The sequence below is a fragment of the Somniosus microcephalus genome, unplaced genomic scaffold, assembly GCF_052327205.1.
Source record: "Somniosus microcephalus isolate GS21.2 unplaced genomic scaffold, FLI_Smic_1.0 unresolved_chr8, whole genome shotgun sequence".
Lineage (NCBI taxonomy): Eukaryota > Metazoa > Chordata > Chondrichthyes > Squaliformes > Somniosidae > Somniosus > Somniosus microcephalus.
The window spans coordinates 13,557,767-13,571,019 of record NW_028225186.1 but is presented as its reverse complement, the minus strand read 5'-3'; the positions used below and the strand labels follow the sequence as shown (position 1 = coordinate 13,571,019).

Sequence of the window (13,253 nt, the reverse complement as noted above, 5' to 3'; positions counted from 1 at the left end):
TGAAGGAAGCAAGTAACTGGGGAGATTGGGGATTTGGAGGATGGTATGACTGGTTGATAAATATGGCTATGTACCTAGTAGTTGCAATCGCCTGTATTTTTATTGGACTAGCAACCATGAAATGTGTGCTAGGAAGAATGCAGCTAGTTTTGGAAAAAATAGGTAGCCCGAAGATGTTAATGGTAAGACTGACCAATGAATGTGAAATGAAGGAAGTAAAGTACGATGACAATGAAGAATTTGATCGACTAAATAAGATAGACGTAACCGAATAACGGTTGGTTATCATAGAATGATAAAAGGAGGGATTGAGAATACCAAGGTCAAAGAAATAGAAACAAGAAACTGTGAAGGCAGCAAGAAGTAAAATAAAAAGGCTAAACTGATCTTTGGCTGCTAATATGGCTGGCGCCCACAATGTTACACCTTGCTGTTAGAAACACTGTAAGGCAGAGTGCAGAAGTTATACAGACAATAGGCGATCAGAAAACACATTACCGTGATTGCAAACGCATTACCATAATGTTTAGGTGATCGGGAACCCATTACCAGGATATTTACTTAACTGTAATCCATTCAGTAAAATGTGACTTCTTTATTTCAAACTGCCAGGCCAGGAAATCAAATTAACTGTATACGTGCACAGCTCGGGATTGGTGCAGACTGTACGATGTGTTAATGTCTTCTCAAATGCAAGTATAATAATGTAACACACTTTAGGACAAACTGCTTGCTCTGTTGGATTCGCAGACTCTTGCAGGAGTCGGTGTCGATATATCAGAGTAAGACTCCGCGGATAATAAATCGTTTGAATTCTCCAGTTGTTCGACTCAGTGTTTACTGAACCAGACTGAGGGTAAAAGAATCCGTTCTAACAAATATTTCCAGCAGTTTCTGTTTTTATTATTGGTTAAAAAGTCCTAGGGAATATTTTCCTTTATTAGGCGGCAGGTGGTTAAGGCAAATGGTATCTTGGCCTTCATAGCGAGAGGGTTTGAGCACAGGAACAGGGATGTCTTGCTGCAGTTGTACAGGGCCTTGGTGAGACCACATCTTGAGTATTGTGTGCAGTTTTGGTCGCCTTATCTGAGGAAGGACATTCTTGCCATGGAAGGAGTTCTGCAAAGATTCACCAGGCAGATAGCTGGGATGGCAGGAATGATGTATGAGGGGAGATTGTGTCGATCGGGCTTATACTCACTGGGGTTTAGAAGAATGAGAGGGGATCTAATTGAAACGTATAAAATTCTGACAGGACTGGACTGACTAGATGCAGGAACGATGTTCCCGATGGTCGGTGAATCCAGAACCAGGTGTCAGAGACTAAGGATAAGGGATAAGCCATTTAGGACAGAGATGAGGAGGAATTTCTTCATCCAGCGAGTGCTGAACCTGTGGAATTCTCTACCACAGAAGGCAGCAGAGGCCAATACATTAAATATATTCAAGAAGGAGTTGGATATATTTCTTAAGGCTAAAGGGATCAACGGTTATGGGGAGAAATCAGGGACCGGGTACTGTATTTGGATGATCAGCCATGATCTCACTGAATGGTGGAGCAGTCTCGAGGGGCCGAACGGCCTACTCCTGCTCCTATCTTCTATGTTTCTATGTTTGTATTAGCCAAGGCATAGAATTCAAGAACAGTCTGGTTATGTTTGAACAGTATAAAACACTTGTTAGGCCACAGCTAGAGTACTGCAGACAGCTTTGGTCACCACAGTACAGGAAAGATGTTATTGCACTAGAGAGGGTACCGAGGAGATTTACTAGGATGTTGCCAGGACTGGAAAATTTTAGCTGTAAGTAAAGATTGGATAGGGTTGGGTTGTTATCTTTGGAGCAGAGGAGGTGGAGTGGAGACATAATTGAGGTGCATAAAATTCTGAGGGGCCAAGATATAGTGGATAGGAAGGACCTATTTCCCTTAGCAGAAATGTCAATGATCAGGGGCGTAGATTTAAAGTAACTGGTAAAATGATTAAAGAGGAGTTGACAAGAACCATTTTCACACAGAGAGTGGAGCGGATCTGGAAGTCACTACCGATCACATTAATAGAAAGCACTATGGACATGTACTTGAAGTGCTGCAACCTACAGGGCTACGGACCCAGAGCTGGAAAGTGGGATTAGGCAAAATATCTCTTTTTCGTCCGGCAAAGACACGATGGGCCGAATGTCCTCCTTCTCTGGCGTAAATTTCTGTATTTCTATGATCACTGCCCTTAATCTTCAATATTCCAGGGAATACAAGCCTAGATTATGTGATCTCTGCTCATAGCCTAACCCTTGGAGCCCTGGTAACACACTCGTGAATCTGCACCGCACATCCTCCAAGGTCAATATATCCTTTCTAAGGTGCAGTGCGCAGAACTGTACACAGTGACTTAACCAGGCCTCTGTGCAGCTGTCACACAACTTGCTTCCATTTATATTGTGAAGGGAAGTTGTCTAATAGTTTGCATAGGTCATTTCACTGTTGAAAAGTTACATTTGCACAGCTGCGATGGCCGAGTGGTTAAGGCGTTGGACTTGAAATTCAATGGGGTTTCCCCGCGCAGGTTCGAACCCTGCTTGCAGCGATTCTACTGCAAATTCTTTATTTTATTTCATCGGTTCCCTGTGGAGATCACTGGCCCCGAAACTGATTAGAATTCCCTCCACTGCACGTTATGACACTGATTAACCCAAAGCTGTTGTTCCAATTGGAAACACTAATTTGTCATCAATTAGAAATTGTGGATTTGTTTGAAACTATTTGCAAAGAACAGTGAGAAATTTACACATAAGACAGCACGTAAAAATTCCATTTAATAAAGAACCCTGCAATGTTTGGAAGGAAAAGAGTGGAAACGCGGTTTGGTTTTCTAAAGTTGAACACGAATTAAAAAGTGTGTAAAACGACCGCGGCAGGACTCGAACCTGCAATCTTCTGATAGCATCAGAATTTACACCGAAGTCAGACGCCTTATCCATTAAGCCACGCGGCCACACAAAAGTAGACTCAACAAATCCTAATAATGAGTGATTAAACGCCGTTACTGTGTTCATTTCATTAACAAAAGAGAATACCGGAAACACTCAACAGGTCAGGCAGCATCGAGGGAGGGAGAAACAGAGTTAACCTTTCAGGTCGAACCCTTCGTCAGAACTGGAAAAAGTTAGGGAAGAGGGATTTTTAAGCAGGGGTGGGTGGAGGCGAGGTAAGAACAAAGGAAATGTCTGTGATAGAATGGACGGCAGGAGAGATTGACTTACAAAAGGGATGATGGTGCAAGGCAAAAGGAGAGGTAATAGGACAAGTTAACGAACAAAAGATGGCTCAAGATGAGGTGTGAATGATTATGGCAGAAACATTAACAACTGTCATGTGAGGAAAAAGGAGAAAAAATTAAAAAAATTAAAGAAATACAGGGGCCAATTTATAGCCTGAAATTGTTGAACTCGGTGTTTATGTCCAGAAGGCTGTAAAGTGCCTAATAGAAAGATGAGGTGCTGTTCCTCGAGCTTACGTAGAGCTTCATTGGAACAGTGCAACAGGCCAAGGAAGGAGAGATCAGAGAGGGAGTGGAGCAGATAATTATAGTGACAGGTGACCGGAAGCTCTGGGTCACACTTGCCGACTGTTCTGCAAGGCGGTCACCCAATCTGCATTTGGTGTCACAATGTAGATTCAGCGAATACAGTAACTAAATTGTAAGAAGTACAGGTAATCGCTGATTCACCTGGAAGGAGTGTTTGGTGTCCTGGGCGATGGGAAGGAAGGAGTTAAAAGGGCAGGTGTTGCATCTCCTGCACTTGCATGGGATGGTGCCGGGCGAAGGAGAAGTGGTGTTGGGGTGATAGAGGAGTGGACCAGGCTGTCATGGAGAGAGCGGTCCCTTCGAAATGCTGAAAGGGAGGAGGGGAAGATGTGTTTGGTGGTGGGATCATGCTGGTGGTGGTGGAAAAGGCGCAGGATGATCCGTTGAATGTGGAGGCGGGTGGGGTGAAAGGTGAGGACAAGGGGGGAACCCTATTATGTTTCTGGGAGTGAGCGGAAGGGGTGAGAGCAGTCGTGCGGGAAATGGAACAGACTCGGTCGAGTGTCATGTCAACCATGGTAGAGGGGGATCCTCAGTTGAGGAAAATGGAAGACATACCGGAAGCACTGGTATGGAAGGTGGCCTCATCAGAACAGATGCAACAGAGACAGAGAAACTGGGAGAATGGAATAGAATGGAATGGATAAATCCACAGGGACTGATAATCTACATCCTAGTGTACTTAAGGAAGTGGCCCTAGAAATAGTAGATGCATTGCTGGTCATCTTCCAAAATTCGATAGACTCTGGAACAGTTCCCATGGATTGGAGGGTAGCTAATGTTACCCCACTATTCAAAAAAGGTGGCAGAGAGAAAACGGGGAATTATAGACCGGTAAGCCTGACATCGGTAGTGGGGGAAATGCTATGTGGATGTGGTGTATTTGGACATTCAGAATGCTTTTGAGAAGGTCCCGCACAAGAGATTAGCGTGTAAAGTTAAGGCACATGGGATTGGGGGCAAGGTACTGACTTGGATAGATAACTGGTTGGCAGACAGGAAGCAAAGAGTTGGAATAAACGTGTCTTTTTCCGAGTGGCAGGCAGTGACTAGTGGGGTATCGCAGGGATTGGTTCTAGGACCCCAGTTATTCACAATATATAATAATGATCTAGATGAGGGAACTAGATGTAATATCTCCAAGTTTACAGATGACACAAAGTTGGGTGGGCATGTGTGCTGTGAGGAGGATGCCGAGAAACTCCAGTATGATTTGGACAGGTTGGGTGATTGGGAAGAAGCATGTCCGATGCAGTATAATGTGGATAAATGCGAGGTTGTCCACTTTGGTGGCAAAAACAGGAAGGCAGATTATTATCTGAACGTCAATAGATTGGGAGAAGGGGAAGTGCAACTAGACCTGGGTGTCCTTGTGCACTAGTCGCTGAAGGTAAGCATGCAGGTGCAGCAGGCGGTTAAGAAGGCAAATGGTATGTTGGCCTTTGTAGCGAGAGGGTTCGAGTACAGGAGCAAGGATGTCTTGCTGCAGTTGTACAGGGCCTTGGTGAGACCACATCTTGAGCATTGTGTGCAGTTTTGTTCACCTTATCTGAGGAAGGATGTTCTTGCCATGGAGTGAGAGCAGCGAAGATTCACCAGACTGATACCTGAGATGGCAGGAATGACATATGAGGAGAGATTGGGTCTTATACTCGCTGGAGTTTAGAAGAATGAGAGGTGATCTCATTGATACTTATAAAATACTAACAGGACTAGACAGACTAGATGCAGTAAGGATGTTCCCGATGGCCGGGGATTCCAGAACCAGGGGTCACAGCCTAAGGATAAGGGGTAAGCCATTTAGGACAGAGATGAGGAGGAATTACTTCATCCAGAGAGTGGTGAACCTGTGGAATTCTCTACCACAGAAGTCAGTGGAGGCAAATTCATTAAATATATTCAAGAAGGAGTTAGATATATTTCTTAAGGCTAAAGGGATCAAGGGATATGGGGAGAAGGCAGGGACAGGGTACTGAATTTGGATGATCAGCCATGATCTCATTGAATGGTGGAGCAGGCTCGAGGGGCTGAATGGCCTACTCCTGCTCCTACCTTCTATGTCTCTATGTCTCTATGTTTCTATGAGCCCTTACAGCAAGTGTGGTGGGAGGAAGTGTGTTCCAGGTAGCTGTGGGAGTCAGTGGGCTTATAGTGGATGTTGGTCGATAGCCTATCCCCAGAAATGGAGACAGAGAAGTCGAGGAAGGGAAGGGAAGATTCGGAGATGGACCATGTGAAGGTGAGGGAAGGGTGGAAATTGGAGGCAAAGTGAAAGAAATTATCTAGTTCAGGGCGAGAGCAGGAAACAGCACCAATACAATCATCGATGTACCGGAAAAAGAGGTGAGGAAGGGGACCTGAGTAGGACTTGAACAAAGAATGTTCCACATATCCCACAAAAAGGCAGGCATAGCTAGGGCCCATGCAGGTACCTATAGCAACACCTTTAATTTGGAGGAAGTGAGTGGAATCAAAGGAGAAGTTGTACAATGTGAGAACAAGTGCAGCCAGGCGGACGAAGGCGGTGGTGGATGGGGACTGGTGAGGCCTCTGTTCAAGGAAGAAGTGGAGCCGCTTAAGGCTGTTCTGGTGGTGGATGGAGGTGTAGAGGGAATGGACATCCAGAGTGGGAAGGAGACGTTTGGGGCCAGGAAACAGTAAACTGTTAAAGTACGGAGGGTGTTGGAAGAGTCGCGCATGTAGGTGGTCAGGGACTGGACAAGTCGAGAAAAAATAGAGTGAAGATAGGAAGAAATCAGTTCTGTGGAGCAAGAACAGGCTGCAACAATTGGTCAACCAGGGCAGTCCTGTTTGTGGATCTTGGGAAGGATGTAGAAGAGGGCAGTGCAGTGTTGAGGAACTGAGAGATTGGCGGCCTTGGGGGGTAGATCTCCAGAGGAGATGAGGTCAGTGACAGTCTTGGAAACAACTGCTTGATGTTCAGTAGTGGGGTCATGGTCCAGGGGGAGGTAGGAGGAGCTGTCAGTGAGTTGCCGTTCAGCCTCTGGATGGTAGAGGACGGTTCTCCAAACAACAACAGCACCACCTTTGTCAGCAGGTTTAATGACAATGTTAGGGTTGTATCGGAGAGAACGGAGTGCTGCAAGTTCAGAGGGAGTTAGGTTGGAGTGGGTGAGGGGAGCAGGGAACTGGAGATCGCCGATGTCATTTCAGTCTCATTCTATGCACTCCAAACCAACAGAGAGAGTAGACAATGGTAATGCAGTAGATGTAATTTATCTGGATTTTCAGAAGGCCTTCGATAATGTACCTCATAATAGACTGATGAACAAGGTCATAGAATCCGGAGTCAGGCGAGAAGTAGCAGACTGGATTGCTGGCTGGCTTAAGGAGAGAAGGCAGATAGTCCGACTACCGGGTAGCTTATTCACTAGTGGCAGAAGGTGGGTAGTGGTGTTCCACAAGTATCAGAGCTGGAGCCACTGCTGTTCGCAATTTATATTAACGATTTAGACTTAGTAATCAGAAACACGATTTATAAATTTGCAGATGACACCAAATTGGGGGGGATAGTCAATACTGGGGAGGACTGCAACAAGTTACAGGAGGACATTAATAAACTTGCAGAATGGGCATAGCATTGGCAAATGAATTTGAACACAAATAAGTGTGACATATTTAATTATGCTAGGAAGAATAGGGAGGTTACTTTAAAAGATCTTTAAAATTATGAAAGGTTTTGATAGAGTGGATACAGAGAGAATGATTCCACTTGTGGGGAAGAGCATAACTAGAGGCCATCAATATAAGATAGTCAGCAAGAAATCCAATCGGGAATTCAGCAGAAACATCTTTACCCAGAGAGTGGTGAGAATGTGGAACTCGCTACCACAGGGAGTGGTTGAAGCGAATAGTTTAGATGCATTTTAGAGGAGGCTAGGTAAGCAAATGTGGGAGAAGTGAATAGAGGGTTATGCTGATAGATTTAGATGAGGAAAGACTGGAGGAGGCTCGAGTGAAGCATAAACGGCGGCATGGACTGGTTGGACCGAACGGTCTGTTTCTGGCGGTATGTTAATAATGAGTGATTAAACCCCGGGATTGTATTTATTTCAGTTCTATTCTTTGCACTCCAAACCAATCAGCAGCTGTGAACCGTTCACTGATTGAAATACGAGAAGTCCCGATGGATCTGGAATTGTTCATTTAATGTTGGAAACGCTCCGCAGGTCATAACTCAGGATTTCCAGCTTTGCTTCAAAGTATTGCAGGTCCCGTGTGAGTTTCCATCCAAACTTTTCAACAAATAACAAAATCAAGAAACTACCCTCTCTACCAAAAATCAAATGACCCGTACGGGGATCGAACCCGTGACCTTGGCGTTATTAGCACCACGCTCTAACCAACTGAGCTAACCGGCCATCGGGTTTTGTTCATGTGTATAAGCTTATATTTTCGAGACTCTAGCTGACGATTTCCTGCATTAATCTTTCAGCACACACCTGCAGTTGTCAATCATACACTATCCTATCGGCAAATACTGTACATATGGCACTGTGTGCCACACATGACAACAGCCTACACAAGTGCCAGGCAATGGCCAGCTCCAACAAGTGAAAGTCTAATCACCGCCCCTTCACATTCAACAGCATGACCATCACCGAATCCGCCACCATTACCAACAACAACTTTCATTTATATAGCACCATTAACGTAGTAAAACGTCCCAAGGCGCTGCACAGGAGTATTTTCAGACAAAACATTTGACACCAATCCACATAAGGAGAAATTCAGGCAGGTGACCAAAAGCTTGGTCAAAGAGATAGGTTATAAGGAGCATCTTAAAGGAGGAAAGAGAGGTGGACAGGTTTAGGCAGGGAATTCCAAAGCTTAGGGCAACAGAGGGCAGAATCAGAGGAGCGCAGATATCTCAGGGGGTTGTGGGGTTGAAGGAGATTACAGAGCTAGGGAGGGGCGAGGCCATGGAGGGAATAGAAAAGCAAAATATGATTAAAATGGAGAGAGACTACAGAATGCTGCGGTTAAGAGGGATCTGGGTGTCCTCGTACATGAAACACAAAAAGTTAGCATGCAGTAATTAAGTAGGCAAATGGAAGGTTGGCCTTTATTGCAAGGGGCATGGAGTATAAAAGTAGGGAAGTCTTGCTACAACTGTACAGGTGAGGCCACGCCTAGAGTACTGCATACATTTTTGTTCTCCTTATTTAAGGAGGGATATACTTGCATTGGAGACAGTTCAGAGAAGGTTCTCTAGGTTGATTCCTGGGATGAAGGGATTGTCTTATGAGGAAAGGTTGAGCAGGTTGGGCCTATACTCATTGGGGGTTAGAAGAATGAGAGGTGATCTTATTGGAACATATCAGATTCTGAGGGGGGATTGACAGGGTAGATGCTGAGAGGCTGTTTTCCCTCATGGGGGAATCTAGAATCAGGTGGCATAGTTTCAGAATAAGGATTTGTCCATTTAAGACGCAGATGAGGAGGAATTTCTTCTCTCAGAGGGTTGTGAATCTTTGGAATTATCTACCCCAGAGAGCTGTGGAGCCTGAATCATTGATTATATTCAAGGCTGAGATAGACAGATTGTTGAACTATCGGAGAGTCAAGGGTTAAGGGGGAACAGGCAGAAAAGTGGAGTTGAGGCCAAGATCAGATCAGCCATGACCTTATTGAATGGTGGAGCAGGCTCGAGGGGCCGAATGGCCTACTCCTGCTCCTATTTCTTATGTTCTTATAAGGGCAGCAGGTGCATGGGAACCCCATCACCTCCAAGTTCCCCTCCAAGTTACACAACATCCCGACGTGAAAATATATCACCATAACTTCATCGTCGCTCGGTCGAAATCCTGGAAATCCCTCCCTAACAGTACTATAGGAGCACCTTCACCTCATTGACTGCAGCGGGTCAAGAGGGCTTCTCACTACCACCTTCTCAAGGGCAATTAGGGATGGGCAATTAATGCTGGCCTTGCCAGCGATGCACAAGTCCTAGGAACAAATTAAATTAAATTAAAATCGTCACGGCTGGATGTGGCAGGATTGCAGAGCTTTGATCTGATCCGTTGGTTGTTGGATCGCTTCGCTCTGTCTACACATGCTGTTTCCATAGCTTAGCATGTGTGTAGTCCTGAGTTGTAGCTTCATGAGGTTGGCAGCTCATTTTCAGTACGCCTGGTGCTGCTCCTGAAATGCTCTCCTACACTCCTCATTGAACTAGGGTTGGTCCCCTGTCTTGATGCTAATGGTAGGGTGAGGGATATGCCGGTCCATAAGGTTACAGATTGTGGTGGAATACAATTCCAAAACTGAGGCCCCCTCTGCCCTCTCGGGTGGACATAAACGATCCCATGGCACTATTGGAAGAAGAGCAGGGGGTGGTGAGGTTTACCCCGGTGTCCTGTAGCCAATATTTATCCTCAAATCAACATCACTAAAACAGGTGATCCTCGATTATCACATTGTGGGAGCTTGCTGTGCACAAATTGGCTGCTGCTGTTTTTCCTACATTACAACAGTGACTACAACTACAACTACAACTACATTGCCTGTAAAGCGCTTTGAGACGTCCTCAGGTGAAAGACGCTGTAGAAATCAGAGTCTTTCTTTTACAGCCTTCGAAGTCACAGAATCACAGAAACCCCACAGTGCAGATAGAGGCCATTTCGGCCCATCGAGCCTGCACCGACACATATCCCACCCGATCCCCGTAACCCCTGCACCAACACATATCCCACCCTATCCCCGTAACCCCACGTATTTAATCCACCTAACACGAAGGGTTAATTTATCATAGCCAATCAACCTAACCCGCACATCTTTGGACTGTGGGAGGAAACCGGAGCACTGACAACTGACAAAAACCAAAAATCAACATAAATTGAATTTAACAGCAAAAGGAGTTAAAGCAGGCCGGTTAGCTCAGTAGGTTAGAGCGTGGTGCTAATAACGCCAAGGTCGCGGGTTCGATCCCCGTACGGGCCATTTACTTTTTGATGCTGTGGGTAGTTTCTTAATTTTGCTATTTGCTGAAAAGATTGGAGCTGTCATACATTGAAGCAAAGCTACAAAACCTTAGTTCTGCCGAGAACTCAAGGAACTGGAAGGTTGACCTTGTGTCTATCTGTCCACAGATGGCGCTGATGGATAAGGCGTCAGACCTCGGTATTAATTTTGAGGTTATCAGAATATTGCAGGTTCGAGTCCTGCCACGGTCTTTTTACACACTTTTTAATTCGTGTTCAGTTTTATAAAACCAAACCGTGTTCCCACTTAGTAGCTGAAGGTGATTCCCTACCAAACACTGCAGGGCTCTTTATTAATTAGTATTTTTGATGCTGCTTTGTCTGTGTATTGCTCACTAGTTCCCAACAAATCCACAATATCTAATTGATGCCGATAAATTATTAGTGTTTCAATTGGAACTTTGGGTTAATCAGTGTAATAAAGTGCAGTGGAGGGAATTCTGATCAATTTCGGGGCCAGTGATCGCCACAGGGAGCCGATGAAATAAAATAAAGAAATTGCATCAAAGTCGCTGCGAGCAGGGTTCGAACCTGCGCGGGGAAACCCCATTGGATTTCGAGTCCAACGCCTTAACCACTCGGCCATCGCAGCTGCACGTTAACAGTGAGAAAATGCTTCCTACTGTGAGTGAGTCAGGAACTAGCTCAGAGAAGACAGGTCATAAATACTCACCGATAAATCCAGCAGGGAATTCAGGATTAACTTCTTTGGCCAAAGAGCGCTGAGAATGCAGTAGTTCAGGCGAATATTACAGATGCATTTGAGAGGAAGGGAGAAAGGAATAGAAGGATATGCTGATAGGGTTTTTTAAATTCGTTTATGGGATGTGGGTGCTCTGGCAAGGCCAGCATTAAATGCCCATCCCTAATTGCCCCTTGAGAAGGTGGTGGTGAGCCGCCTTCTTGAACCGCTGCAGTCCGTGTGGTGAAGGTGCTCCCACAGTGCTGTTAGGGAGGGAGTTCCAGGATTTTGACCCAGCGACGATGAAGGATCGGCAATATACTTCTAAGTCAGAATGGTGTGTGACTTGGAGGGGAACTTGGAGGTGGGGGTGTTCCCATGCGCCTGCTGCGCTTGTCCTTCTCGGTGGAAGAGGTTGCGTGTTTGGCAGGTGCTGCTGAAGAAGCCTTGGTGAGTTGCTGCAGTGCATCTTGTAGATGGTACGCACTGCAGCCACGGTGCGCCGGTGGTGGAGGGAGTGAATGGTTAAGGTGGTGGATGGGGTGCCAATCAAGCAGGCTGCATTGTCCTAGATGGTGTCGAACTTCTTGAGTGTTGTTGGAGCTGCACTCATCCAGGCAAGTGGAGAGTATTCCATCACACTCCTTACTTGTGCCTTGTAGATGGTAGAAAGGCTTTGGGGAGTCAGGAGGTGAGACACCCGACGCAGAATGCCTAGCCTCTGACCTTCTCTTGTTGTCACAGTATTTATGTTCAATGGTAACCCCCAGGATGTTAGTGGTCAGCTCATTTGTTCATGTTGGACCAAGGTTTTAATGAAGTCGGGAGCCGAGTGCTCTTGGCAGAACCCAAGCCGGGCATCAATGAGCAGGTTATTGGTCAGTAAGTGCCACTTTACAGCACTGTGGATGAAACCTTCCATCACTTTGCTGATGATTGAGAGTAGAGAGTAGACTGATGGGGTGGTAATTGGCTGGATTGGATTTGTCCTGCTTTTTGTGGACAGGACATACCTGGGCAGTCTTCCACATTGTTGGATAGATGCCAGTGTTGTAGCTGTACTAGAACAGCTTGGCTGGAGCACAAGTCTTCAGAATGATAGCCGGGGTGTTGTCAGGGCCCAGAGCCATTGCTGTATCCAGTGTGCTCAGCCTTTTCTTGATATCACGTGGAGTGAATCGAATTGGCTGAAGACTGGCTTCTGTGATGGTGGGGACCTCAGGAGGAGGCTGATATGGATCAGGCCAGGTGGTCCGTCCAGCTTCATTTTTATTATTTTGTTTCATAGCGGTTTGTTACAACTGAGTGGCTTGCTAGGCCATTTCAGAGGGCAGTTAAGAATCAACCACATTGCTATGGGACTGGAGTCACACAAAGGCCAGACCAGGTAAGGACGGCAGATTTCTTTCCCTGAAAGACATTAGTGAACCAGATGGGTTTTTACGACAATCCGATAGTTTCATGGTTACCATTACTGATTCTAGTTTTATTTGGGGGGTGAGGAGAAATAGAGAAGGAGGAGCCTCGTGTGGAGACCAGTTCGTGCAAATGGACTGTTTCTGTGGGGCAGACTCTATAATATTATGTAACACCCGTTTTAATCAGACACAGAATGATCCGGGACTGACAGCACATCCCTTTTAAACAGACACAGAATGACCAGGGACCTACAGCACATCCCTTTTAAACAGACACAGAATGATCCGGGACTGACAGCACATCCCTTTTAAACAGACACAGAATGATCCGGGACTGACAGCACATCCCTTTTAAACAGACACAGAATGACCAGGGACTTACAGCACATCCCTTTTAAACAGACACAGAATGATCCGGGACTGACAGCACATCCCTTTTAAACAGACCCAGAATGACCAGGGACTGACAGCACATCCCTTTTAAACAGATACAGAATGACCAGGGACTTACAGCACATCCCTTTTAAACAGACACAGAATGATCCGGGACTGACAGCACATCCCT

At 45.7% G+C, this 13,253-nt stretch overlaps 4 non-coding genes across 4 annotated transcripts; 2 read left to right on the top strand and 2 right to left on the bottom strand.

Annotated features, from left to right (window-relative positions):
• Nucleotides 1-2,500: 2,500 nt before the first annotated feature.
• On the top strand, nt 2,501-2,582 carry trnas-uga (transfer RNA serine (anticodon UGA)). The gene has a single exon. It is a non-coding gene; the product is annotated as a tRNA-Ser (tRNA).
• Nucleotides 2,583-7,892: 5,310 nt separating this feature from the next.
• trnai-aau (transfer RNA isoleucine (anticodon AAU)) lies at nt 7,893-7,966 on the bottom strand. The gene has a single exon. It is a non-coding gene; the product is annotated as a tRNA-Ile (tRNA).
• A 2,507-nt stretch (nt 7,967-10,473) lies between these two features.
• Nucleotides 10,474-10,547, top strand: trnai-aau (transfer RNA isoleucine (anticodon AAU)). The gene has a single exon. It is a non-coding gene; the product is annotated as a tRNA-Ile (tRNA).
• A 551-nt stretch (nt 10,548-11,098) lies between these two features.
• On the bottom strand, nt 11,099-11,180 carry trnas-cga (transfer RNA serine (anticodon CGA)). Its single transcript has one exon. It is a non-coding gene; the product is annotated as a tRNA-Ser (tRNA).
• Nucleotides 11,181-13,253: the final 2,073 nt, after the last annotated feature.